Source organism: Hermetia illucens, chromosome 3 (genome assembly GCF_905115235.1).
Source record: "Hermetia illucens chromosome 3, iHerIll2.2.curated.20191125, whole genome shotgun sequence".
In the NCBI taxonomy this organism is placed as follows: domain Eukaryota; kingdom Metazoa; phylum Arthropoda; class Insecta; order Diptera; family Stratiomyidae; genus Hermetia; species Hermetia illucens.
The window spans coordinates 77214024-77226487 of record NC_051851.1 but is presented as its reverse complement, the minus strand read 5'-3'; the positions used below and the strand labels follow the sequence as shown (position 1 = coordinate 77226487).

The window sequence follows — 12464 nt, the reverse complement described above, 5'->3', positions numbered from 1 at the left end:
AGGGGGAGGAGGGACCAGATTAGGACGTTTAAGAAATTGACTTTTTCAATCAATAGATCGGTAGCTTAACTATCCAAGAATTTGCTGCAAAACTTCAAAGTGAAATTCGCATTTCTTTTGATTATATGGGTGAAACGCCGAACGCTTATCGTACAGGGTCATTCTCGAGCACAAGATGTAGTCGTCTTACGTACTTATGTAATTTTGTAGAGCCATTTAAATAGCATGGTGCCAGCTAGAGAGTGAGAAATGTCTCGATATCCGAAAGGCGACTTTCCAAACAACTTTTTTTTTAAAATCCTTTTTCCTCAAAATGATTTTTTCACATTCGCGGGAATTCTAATTCAGAATGTAATGAACTGATCATTATGAAATTTTAAAGTATGATTCTTTATAAAATCAGGAAAATCATATTCTTTTGGGATGATATATTTTTAAGGGTGTTTTTGTTTGTCAATAATTAGTGAAAATTCAACTGTTTTCTCCCAAGAGCTACAGATGAAAATGCATTGAGGTTCATATTCTTAAAAAATAACTTCAACTTTTTCTTTAGCCTTGATCTCCTTCTCAAGCGGAGTCAACTCGATTTTTAGAAAACCTTTCTGGTTTCAGATAAAAAAAAGTCCTGACTCATCTCGCAATTGAAGAACTCTAGTTACGACCTCCAGTGGACTAATATCGCGTAATTTGTTATTTTTGGTTTAATCTTTTCAAAAAAGTTTTGAAATATAATTAGTGTGATATCCAAATCTAACTGAATTCCAATTAATTAATCTCCTTAAAGTAATCGTGGAAATACATGAAAATAAAATAAAATAAACCTTCTGATATAGTTAAGGTTTAAGGGAGCTTAAAATTTGTTGGTACAATTGATGAAAAAGCACAAAAATGCAAGAATAAGTGCAAGATATACATGGGGATCAATTTCTTTGCGAGCGAATTACAGTTAATTTTAAAAGACTATATCAAGACTATATCTCGAGAAGTAATGGGCCCTGTTGCCTGAAATTTTTATGGAAAATATTAAGGGAGTCATCCCGTGTGAAGGTCTTTTTTGTTTTGGCTTTTTTTTAGAAATTTTTTGTGAAAAACTGGAGAAAGATGCAAATACGAATTTTTCGCCATAGATTTATTAATATCTTGGGCGTGCATAGTAATTTTTTCAGCTCGATCACATAGTCCGTTATTGGAATACAGAGCAATTTATACACTCATTTCCAAAAAAAGGTGTTTTTCTGCTTCCACGCTACAGGGTGTTGGTGTTTTTTACAGCTTCTTCAATGAATAAAAAAAAACTACTAAATGAATCGCAATTATCCTAGTTTACGGACCGTAGAAATATGTTCTGAATAAGTCGTAAAAATTTCAAAGAATTTTGTTGGATAGATTTTGGGCTATGGTGGCAGCCGATTTTCAACATGCGGTTTCGAGAAAAACGTATTTAAAATGTAGAATTCGATTTTTAGCCATAAAACCTTAACTGACCATTAATCTGCTATACCAAGTCCATAAACCACATTTTGCTTGTCTACTGATAGGAGAAGAGATTGGGAGCTTTATATTTTGTTAAAATAAACAGTTTATGTTCCGATCGTGCTTTTGGCGTATATGTAATTGAGAAGTATTTTCTAACTGATAACTTTACCCCAGTGTTGTATTCCTGGGAAGACTGAGAACAAGCTGTTAATGAAGTTAATTAAGCTACTTACCTCTAGCCTATCAAAGTATGTTTCTCTATTTGCAAACCTTGCAGGTGAAGTGTAAGAGCTTGCAGTGGGCAAAGAAGGATACAAAACCGAAGTTTTTAAGAATCAAATGTCATCTCATGCTTACATATTCTGCTCTGCCTAGGACCAGTTGATTTAACCAACTGGGATATTTAATAAAGTTTGGCTAAAGGAAATTATTCCTGATAAATTAAAATAAAAGGATTTTGCCCTATTAAGGAAAAAATGGCCTTCTCATCTACTTTTCCCTCTCATTTACAATATAATTTCCGGTGCGAAATTTTGCTAATTCGGGCGGGCAGAAATATTAGAAATATTTTTTTGAGAATTGCGGGGTCCTAGGTCCGCATCAACTTGAAGTCGGACGTCCCAGGGCAGAGGTGAGGCAGCGTCTGACGATTTGCCTCTACCCTGGTAAGAAAAGATCAAGCCGTCATCGCCTAATATATTTAGGAAAAATTTTTCTTCTCCTTTTAATATTCAAAAGAGATTCTAGACTCTTGGTAACAGAGAATTTTCAGGTTTGGACCTGATGGAGGATCAATAAATCTCATTAGATCATCACCTACGGTATCAACACGTGAATATTATCTTTTGATATATGTAAGCTTTCATTACGACAATCCGGATGGATTGGCAAATATCATGTCAATCTTTAATAAAGAAGAGCAATCTTCAAAGCTGATCAAAGATATCGATGAGATTTTCAAAGATCTTTCGAAAACATTTGGAATTGAACCTCTTAGGTACATCTATTAACTAATAACTAAGAAGTAAATGAAAGAGAAATTACCTGATCAGGAAGAGTATATTATGTTCAATCCACTAAAAACACAACCAAGTGAGATGTGAGAAGAAGATAATAAAATTCTTGTTGTGTCCTACAAAGGGTTGACAAAAATTATTTAAACACAACTTAAGACTTACACAGCCAGCGTCATAGGACGTTCTACTACGAATTAATATTTTTTTTTTCAAGAGAAAATCAGGGAATATGAAATCGACATAAAACTGCTGCTACTGGATTGCTATCAAGCATAAGAATTAATTGTATTGCATTACAGAGAATATTCCTGTAGTTTGGAGTTCTTCGAAACTGAACCAACTTATAAGAACCTAGGTATGATGACCCGTTTTCTAGTTTCCAAACTGAACCAAAACTAATACAAGGAGGTGGTCTTGCCCATGTAATCTTCAACCTAGTGTAGGAATCTGTTATCAAAAAAACAATCTTAGTGGATGAGAAAGGCTTACTCTTAGAAAAATCAGGGCAACTGGTAACGTAGGTTGATGATGTTGATACCATGGCTACGTCACTAGTTGGTATTAAGGAAGTGTTCCAGGAAAAGAAGTCGGCTATTTTGGGGTCTGATATGAAAGCCGATGAGGCATAAATAATCGACATGTTCTATTCGTAGTTACTGTTACTTTTCCCCTATCTTATCTTCCGTGTAAGTGGTAAGTCTATAGCAGCTGGACGTCATACAGATGGGCAGAAGCATCCATGATCAAACGGCACTCTACTTGGAGTAACGAAATCGGGAGACGACTTTCAGCCAATTCGGCCAAGGTATGATCCAAACATGAAGGAGTGTCGTGAACAGCCAAACATAATATTGGCTGATTAACATTTTAGCACCTATAGCACCAAGCCAAAAAACAAGTCTACCTTTTAAGACCAGCACTCCCAGGTCAGGAGTGTTTTTTTTATTTCAGTTTACAGATGATGTTCAATAAGTATTAGTATACATGTGACCTCCCATGTAAACGAAATATGTATCAAATCTATATATGCGGTCTCAACTCAATTGGCGCATACTGCGTGTTAAATAAGTAAACTTATTAGGGCCTTACTTTCAAGAGATGTCCATGGAAATTAGAAACAATCCCTTTTATGCAGTGCTTCATAGAAATAGGAATAAAACAATTCAATTTCACAGAAACGGTGAAAGAAGGAGCTTAAAGAGATAGTTAGGTACAATCATGAGTTGAGCGAGTTATTTGGCAAACTGCATACATGAAAGTATGTTAAAGCCCGTTCGAATGGGTTGGTTACGAGCGGTAATTTTAATGTTATATTCAATAAAACAGGAAAAAAAGCAATTAAATTATAAAGAATTATGAAAGTAAATAATTAATATTTTTAATGACTCTTAAACTTTATATTTATTACCAGCACGGTGTATGGAAATTTTAGTATTTTTTTATCAATAGAAATTATATTTAGATCATAACTTGACGATAAAAAATTTAAGCCATTTTTAGAGTAACTTCTGTTGTTTTTGCACTCCCATATTTTGTATTGGTATTTGATAAATTTTTCTCAGACCTTGAGACAGTGGGGGAAGATTGGGGTAATTTTGTAAAAAAAATGAGTATTATATTATGGACACTACAGCCTTTTTATTTTTAGGTATTTTCGTCCACTTCTAAATGTCTAATGTTTTATAAAAAAAAATTTCACTGCCTGTCTGTGCTAAACGGCATAAGCAATTCAAATAATACGATACAACCTTGGAGCCCGACTTTGGATATTATATATTTTTAGTTCATTTTTTACGTGGTACTGTTAAATTGCATTCTATACACCAGGGATTATTTTGGATTCTGCAGTATTTGAACAACAGTATGCCTAGAATTATTTTGAATTTAACGATCACGTATTTAGTTATTGTTCCTCAACCAATAGAAAGCAAACTCGAAATATCAATGGCGAAGTGTATCTACTAGAAAAGTAGCAAAAATACTATTGACATCATATGTCGCCTTAGATTAGTAAAATTTCCATAAGAGAAGATGGTCTTTATCCAATAGATGCACTGAGTATATTGAGCTTCGCTACCCTCTCTATCCTTGTGGGAATTTCATCTCTTTTGGTCAAATAGGTTCACGGACTTAGTTTCAAGCTGATTTATGTCGACTACGAAATGGTGTTTTATCACTACAAACCTGGGCTGTATTTATGCTGTACTACCATTGTCAACTTGGATTGATCCTTTGATCAGTTCCCACCATTCAAGATTTATTACAATTCGAGTCAATATTTCGATTGGTTTTTACCTTCCAGGTCCCATTATCTACCAAATATCTTGCTTTGGTTTCTATGGCCCCAACGGTGAATTTTTGGTAATTCTTACTAAATTGAAGCAAAGGCATTCTCTAACCTTTCAGTAGTACTATCCGCCAAGTAATTGAAAAAATACTATTCAGGTTTAGAGTTATTCATTTTCCTGGAGGAACATTTATTATAAATCCTTCGTATCTTCGCAAAATTTTATACTGTTACGTATCGGGAGACGTTCATTACCCATTATAAATATATTCATGAGTCGTATGAACTTACTACTTCTGAGTTGTAATTAGTTTCGAAGCGCATACAAATTGGATACTTTTTGGATTTTGCAGGAAAAAGAAATTTTCAATTTCTGCGGAAAAATACCTTTTCAGGCAACAATACACGGAATTCAAACCTTGATACATATTAGGATTTTTATATGGTTTATTACAATTTTCGTTATAATAGACGACGGATGAGGTTCTCTATGATCACTTAACTCAAAAAAATTGTGCCTGCCAAAAACATGATCCCTAAAATATTTTGTAGATATGTAAAATTTACATTTCTTTTGCAGTTTTTTTAAACATATTTTCGGCCCTTTTTGGAAATAAAGGTTTTTTTTTAAATAAACTGTTTTTTGCATAGATAGATCGTTATTTGGGAAGCCAGTTCATGCTACCCTCATCAATATTTTCGAAAACATCAAAATATCGTATATTCAAAATATATAATAATATATATGAATCATAAATATATCAGCCTTTGAATTGAAACGATAGTCTTTTAATTGTGACTGATGAAATGTAGTAATGGGATAATTACTTTTGCCATTTTTCAGGAACAATTTTTAAAGACGACACCATGTCAATGAAATTTGGTCAATATTAAATATTTTACACATGGAAGTAATTTTTTCGATTATTTTTTCTTATAAGGAAAAGGATGGATTGCATGTGTACTACTTCATAAAATATTTGGAAATTCAGTCCTTTGAGATCAAGAAACACATGACCACCTCACATGCTTCAGACATTAACAAACAACTTGAATTCCAACCAAATATTTTAACTGACGAATTTAAACAAAATAATTTATTTTACTTACCTAATTTATTTAAAATCCAACCACGAAATAAATATCACAAAGTCTTCAAAAGTCCTTTCGAAAGGTGCACTGAAACTTTTTGTTTCTTCAACAAATAATCACTTGAAATTTATGTCCGTAACGTACGCAACACTTTGGGAACTTGACCGTGTTTCTCGAACGATTACACGCAATCTGTGTCAAAATCCTTCCGATTTCAAACTAATTATTCGTTAGTATCTTTATTCGATGAAATAAAGATAGAAATCACGCCGGGTGATATACTACACGTAGTCGATCGTTAGTTTGAACTATGATAGAAAGATTGTTAGCTGTTCGAAGTCAGTTAACAAACAATTCGACGTTCAGGCTAACTACCCAAATTTATAACATTTGAACGTTTGATGTCTGGGCAAGTGACGATAGTGTGGCGGTTAGTGGTAGCCGTACTCTCGTATCTGTTGGAAAACGTGGTCAAGTGCGAATAGGCGAATGCATGCGGTATACGCGAATTACAGTGGTGACGAATTAGTTACATTGATGCTTCGTGCAGCTTGCATGCATTCAGACTCTTGGCTTATGGGGTGTATGTATGCAATTTCTTTTGTTGTATATCAAACTCTAAAAAGAAAAAAAACTTGCTGGAAAGGGGACACCTCTGAGAAAAAAACATCTGTATTTTTCAGCTCTTTAACCTTTATTATTGTTATCATATGGCAGTGGACGGTAAAACGAAAATATTTTTAAATATTATAGAAAATAAAAATGTTCCCCACTTAAATTTTATGTGTCGCCTACACTGGAATTCCGGTTAAAGTTTAGCAGGGGAATTCTTTAGAATGGTTTGCAGAGCTAAATTTTGCCAAATAATTTATTAATGATTTAACTAAAAACATTATACCTTACAGAAGTGGTGCTACCTTTCAGTTCGGATTGTTTCATACTTCTATTTGCTTTCTCCATTGGCCATTATTGATTTACTCCATTTGTCATCTGAAGATCTCTGGATGATCTTTCTATCCAGAATGCATGTGTGTGGATAAATTAGTGAGATTCAAAATTTAATGTAAATTTTCCAATAATGGGCTATAAGTAGGAACATTCTAGACCAATTAACTCCTCATAAACGGCATCCGGTGGCTTGGTTGCCTACCATGCTCGTTGTCATCATTAACGGCGAGGAAGGCCGTCGTTGTGGAGTGTCGACAGCCATTGTTCATTCTCCTTCGATCCATTAATCAGGTCCTCCGATTCCGAAATACGGGCGGTGCCTTCGTCAACCGAATTTGCCCAGTGATTTCGGGGTTTTCGTCGTCCTTCTGTTCTCCCTTGCAATACCTTTTTAGGTAGCCGAGTGCCATCCATACCTTGAATGTGGTCAACATATTGTAACTTTTGAAGTTTGAATACTTTGTAGACCTCAGGGAGGTCAAATATTTGAAACAACTCATGGTTGCATCTGATTCACCATTGAACGTCCTCTCATTTAGTTCCTATTATTCTCCTCAGAACCTTCCTCTCCAAGTTATGGACTAGTTAGTTTTTTGGAAGTTTGTGTAAAGGTCTATGCTTCACATCCGTAGTATAGCACAGGTCTTATTACCGTTTTGTATACTCGGAGCTCTGCTTTCCTGTGAATGTAGTTGGCTTTTAAAGTTGACAGAATCGAGTAGAAGGCTGTGTTTGCGAATTAAATGCAGCGTATTATTCCGTCAACTTTATTTCCATCTTTTGTCAGTTGTATCCTTGCACCTAAATATATAAACTTGTCTAAATTTTTCAAGTTGCATTTGTTAATCGTTGTATTTTACCTGGTAGGCGCCATTTTTCTTGTTTGTGTCGGAATTTTTGTCTTATTTTCGTTAATTTCTAGACCAACTTCGTTTGCTGTCTTGTCGAGCTGTACAAAAATCTCCTTGCTGATGTGCAAGATTGCGCTATGATGTTTAGAAGGCGCATAGAGCCTTTTGTGCCCCCACGCAATGTTCGGATAACAACTCCGCCATGCTAGTAACATAGGATGCTGGTCCCAAGCTCATGTAAAGGAGGAGAGTTTGAGGCAACGTACTCTGTACTATCCTCAGTAAAACAAAAATCAAATGCTGAGATCAGGGAAAGAGATAAATACAGTATAGTTGGAGTTATTCCACTATGCTAAATCCTACCTGATTTCTCTTGGTGACAGGTCTCGTGACAGACCGACCAAGAAAATGCATACAATATCGTTACAAACAAGATGATCGTATTCGAGCCGACCCTGCATGTGAACGGGACAAAGAAGAAAGAAGAAGAAGAAGAAAACGAAGAAGAAGCAATGCTGGTCCAATGCCAGATTGAACAGTATATGCGCCGACGCTATTTTCCCTGAATTAGCGCACAGATTGAACGAGCTTTGCTTTATCCATGTCGATCTATGATCACCAAGTTTCCCAAAATGGACCTCTTGGGTGTCTCATCAGTTAGGATTAGTTTAAGTTTTCCACTATACAAGTTATAACTGATCTTGCCTACAGACACAACATATTAAGAGTTCAAGGCCACCGGATTTTGCTTACACTACCAGACCCCATAGTTCTTGCGTCGGTGGAGAACACAAAGAATCGTAGAGTAAATAAGCGGAGGCAACTATGATCTTTCTCCTCTGGCCATTAACCTGGTATTATAAGTTGCAAATAGGTTCTGGGAACAGAATAATATTTTTTATTTTGTTAAAACGAACTCATGGCTCTAATGTGAAAATTGATGTAGTGAGCGTCAATTTTCACAGTCTACTACATCCAGTGTGTGCCACCGGGGCCGAAAATTTCGCTATGTTGCGTTCGATTTTCCGAATATTGATACCCTTGGTGGTGTACCAATTCCCGTGTACTCATTTCGAACAAGCTACTGGGATCCGTTTCCACATACCGGTATTTTTTTCGGTAAGCCAAGTGACTGCTTTTATGCACTGAGTGTTGGACCGGTTACGGGGGTCGGTACGGTGTCGGACTACCAACTAAACACCTTTCCATTGTCAAAGAGTTAGCGTGGAAACCTCTGTCACATTACTCCCGAACTCTCTCAACTTGCGGAGCCTTCAAATCAGGGAATTCCTTTCATCAACGGAAGGGGAGAGGAGGAAGGGAACTGTCAATTCAAGGAAGCCCCTGCCGCCCGACTAAGTCGCCGGTTTCTCTTTGCAATAAGAAGGATGCGAATGTAATGGGCAATACGGCTCCACTTCTCAGCGCTCCTCAGCATATCGCCGACAATGTTGTCTGTAAAGAAATCTCCTGTCTTTAAATAGAACTGCTAACTAATCCCATACCACCTTTACAAGAAAAAAAGGTGTGCTGGGCGTCGTCACACAATCCGGAGGTCGTGCCCTTCAATGCCAATCAATCCAGATAGGACTGAAAACCTCCATGCCCACTTAGGAACTTTGTAAGGAAATAGTCAGCCTCACCATGCTTCCGATTCAGCCACGCACCTAAGTTGCCAATGAACCGCGTGGTCCACCTGGTTTTAGTTCCATTTTGCCAAGAGAGTTGCCACTCATCTAGGATGCGTTGCTGTTTTTCACGACCAACCAATTCCCTTGGCTCTTCTCCGTCGCGCTTGTATATGGATTGATGCTCCTTAGTAAGAAGGGCAAGAAGGGCGGTACGCAGACGCCACCCGAAAAGCTATAGCTTAACCTTCTTGCCAATAGCCCATGCCTCTGCGCCGTAGAGCAGGACAAACTGGGGTGAACTCATGAGGAGACGTCGCGTTCTAGACGTAGTACTCTCAATATTTGCATTAGCCTACTTAAGGCCGGAACTGCAGCTGAAGGCTTGTTCGTTGCAGCTTTGACTTGCTTAAAAAAGTTCATTTTTGAGTAAAAAGTTAATCCGAGGTACTTTACCGTGGGTTTTGATTCGATTATCGACCCGTCGAACAATATGGGACGCACGGTCGGAATTCTTTTTTTAGTCCGGATGACTACTTCGTTTTGTTCAGTGCAAGGTTGAAACCATGAGCAGTGATTCATCCGCTTACCCGTCGCATCAATATGCCAAGTCTACTTTGCGCCTGTTCGACAGTGCATCCAGCAAAAAGCGCTGTGACATCATCTGCATAACCGACCAGGCGCGACTCTTCTGACATGTCGAGGGTAAGTAGATTATCATAGGAAGCGTTTCAGAGTTCCGGTCCTAGTATGGATCCCTACGCTACTCCCGATGTGACCTCCATCCTCTTCTGACCCTCTAGCATTTCATAGAGCAGGAAGCGATTCCTCAGATAGTCCCTCAATATCCGTAAGAGATACGAGGAGGGTATTGTCTAGTGTCTAGTGTCTTTCCATTTTACGGAATTAAGGGGGTCATCCCGTGTGAAGGCCGTCTTTTTGGATTTTTTCAGAATTTTTTTTGTGAAAAATTGCATAAAGATACAAATACGAATTTTTCACCATAGATTTATTAATATCTTGAGCGTGCATAGTAATCTTTCCAGCCCGATTGAATAGTTCGTTATTGAAATGCAGAGCAATTTATACACCCATCTCCAAAAAAAGGTGTTTTTCTGCTGCCACGCTAGAGGGCGCTGTGATCATCTTAGAGAAAAAAGTAAACGGCATTTTAACGTACAGACTTAACTACAGTCCGCAAACTAGGATTATTAACAAATATTAAAAACGAAATTTTTGGTGCCTTGTTAAACTTTTTTTTTGAATTTTGACGTTTTTTACGGCTTCTTCACTGAATAGAAAAAAACTACTAAATGAATCGCAATTATCCTAGTTTGCGGACTGTAGAAATATGTTCTGAATAAGTCCTGAAAATTTCAAAGAATTTGGTTGGATAGATTTTGGGCTATGGTGGGAGCCCATTTTCAACACGCGATTTCAAGAGAAACGCATTTAAAAAGCAGAATGCGATTTTTAGCCATAAAACCTTAACTGACCATTAATCTGCTGTACTTAGCCCATAAACCTTAGCTTTCTTGAAAAAACACATGTACGGCCTTGGCAATTCTTGTCCTTTTGGCGAAGTCATTCGGACGTCATTCGGACCGATAAATACGCGCTTTATTACGGCGATCGACATAAATCTAGCATGTGACTTATCACGTGTTTAACACTATAACTCCGAACGACTCCGAATATCAAAAAAGCACTTTGCCCATATATTCTACACTATATCTAGATACAATTGATGCCAAAAAAAAATTCGATTCCTCGGATCCGACACACGGGATGGCCCCCTTAAAGGCGTTTCTGACGCCAAGCGTTACGAAGAGCGCCACTCGTCGAGCTCGGCGGCTGTGTGCCTCCGCTCGGCGAAGGGTATCCAAGAATTGCACGAAAGCATCAACTGTGGATCTGCCTGCTCTGAAACCGAACACTGCGTATAGCTTGAGAGAGTTTACTTCTGATGAGCTTTTCAAGCAGCAGTAAGTATCAAGTATACGAATTGGGCGGTATGAAGACGGCAACTCAGGATCGCCTTTCCCTTTGTTGAACAGTGCAAGCCTCGTCGCCTTCCAACGAACAGGGATAATGTCCGTTGGATGCCAGTTTGTATATCTCTAGCAGGAGTCTATCGGGTCCTGGCGCTTCTCATAGGGAGGACTGCCGGTTCCAACTATTTTATAGAGAAAAGTGGGTAGCCTTCGATGCTCTCCCCGCTGACGTCATCATTCCGCATAATGCGGTCCATCTGCTTGGCCTTAAGTGATAAGGGTTTCCGAAGAGCCCCGATTTTTCGGGTTATCAGTTTGTAACCGAGTCCCGACGGGTCCCCATTCTCCTCGTCGACCAGATCCTGCTAGCAGCGAGCCTTCCTCTTGTTTATTATGCTGCGCAGTTTCATTTTTGCTATCGGCACCCTGTCATTAGGGTACCTGCCTTTTCTCGGCCATTTAGACGTTGTGTTAAGTGGCGGAGTCTGTGACAACAGCAATTCCCGTCGTCCACCAGCACATAGAAGGTTTGCCACGTCTTGTTGACCTCCTGGGCATGAAGGCTCCGCAGGCGTCGTTATCAGGTTGTTAACTGAATGTACGACATTGACAGCTGCGGCGCGATCACCTTCAGGAGTATCTCCACTGCGGCCCCATCTAATCCAAGAGTTTCGACAAACCTCCCGGTGTTCACCTTCACAACGTTCCATGCACAGAAAGAGCGCCAGGGTGGCGTACACCGAGAGTTTGTGTCAGCCACTTCGAAGGCAATGTATTGATTGTTGCTTGCGGAGAAGTCTTTCAGAACTCGCCACACGCCACCAGCAACACCAGTAACACCGTCACTAAGGTTACGTCTGAAACGCTTCACTCGCAGCCTGTTCGCCAGAAAGTTGGGGTGAATTCGGTGTTTCAAACTACCAGTCCGCCGTCTGTGCCCAAGATCAAGCCTGCATCGACAGTCCGGCATCATCTCATAAGCCGCCCTCGCCGGCCTTGGTTAAGAACTCTAAGGAGGGTGCCGTCCGAAACCCAGGTGGTAGCGGTATCTGATATGTCAGGGTGCCGTAAAGTTAGAGCCTTATTTTGGAACTGCTCAGTGATGAGCACTAAATCAACGAACTGCGCTAGCAACTGATGAGCGGTGCATATTGATTTGTAGCTCTTTTCAG

General features: G+C 38.6%; 1 protein-coding gene across 1 annotated transcript in view; it reads right to left on the bottom strand.

Annotated features, from left to right (window-relative positions):
* Nucleotides 1-6234, bottom strand: part of LOC119651226 ((11Z)-hexadec-11-enoyl-CoA conjugase) — a 71589-nt gene extending 65355 nt beyond the window's left edge. The window contains exon 1 of the mRNA XM_038054696.1: nucleotides 5890-6234. The gene's annotated coding sequence lies outside the window, so the exon portion shown is untranslated. The remainder of the gene's footprint in view (nucleotides 1-5889) is intronic.
* Between the last annotated feature and the right edge of the window lie 6230 nt (nucleotides 6235-12464).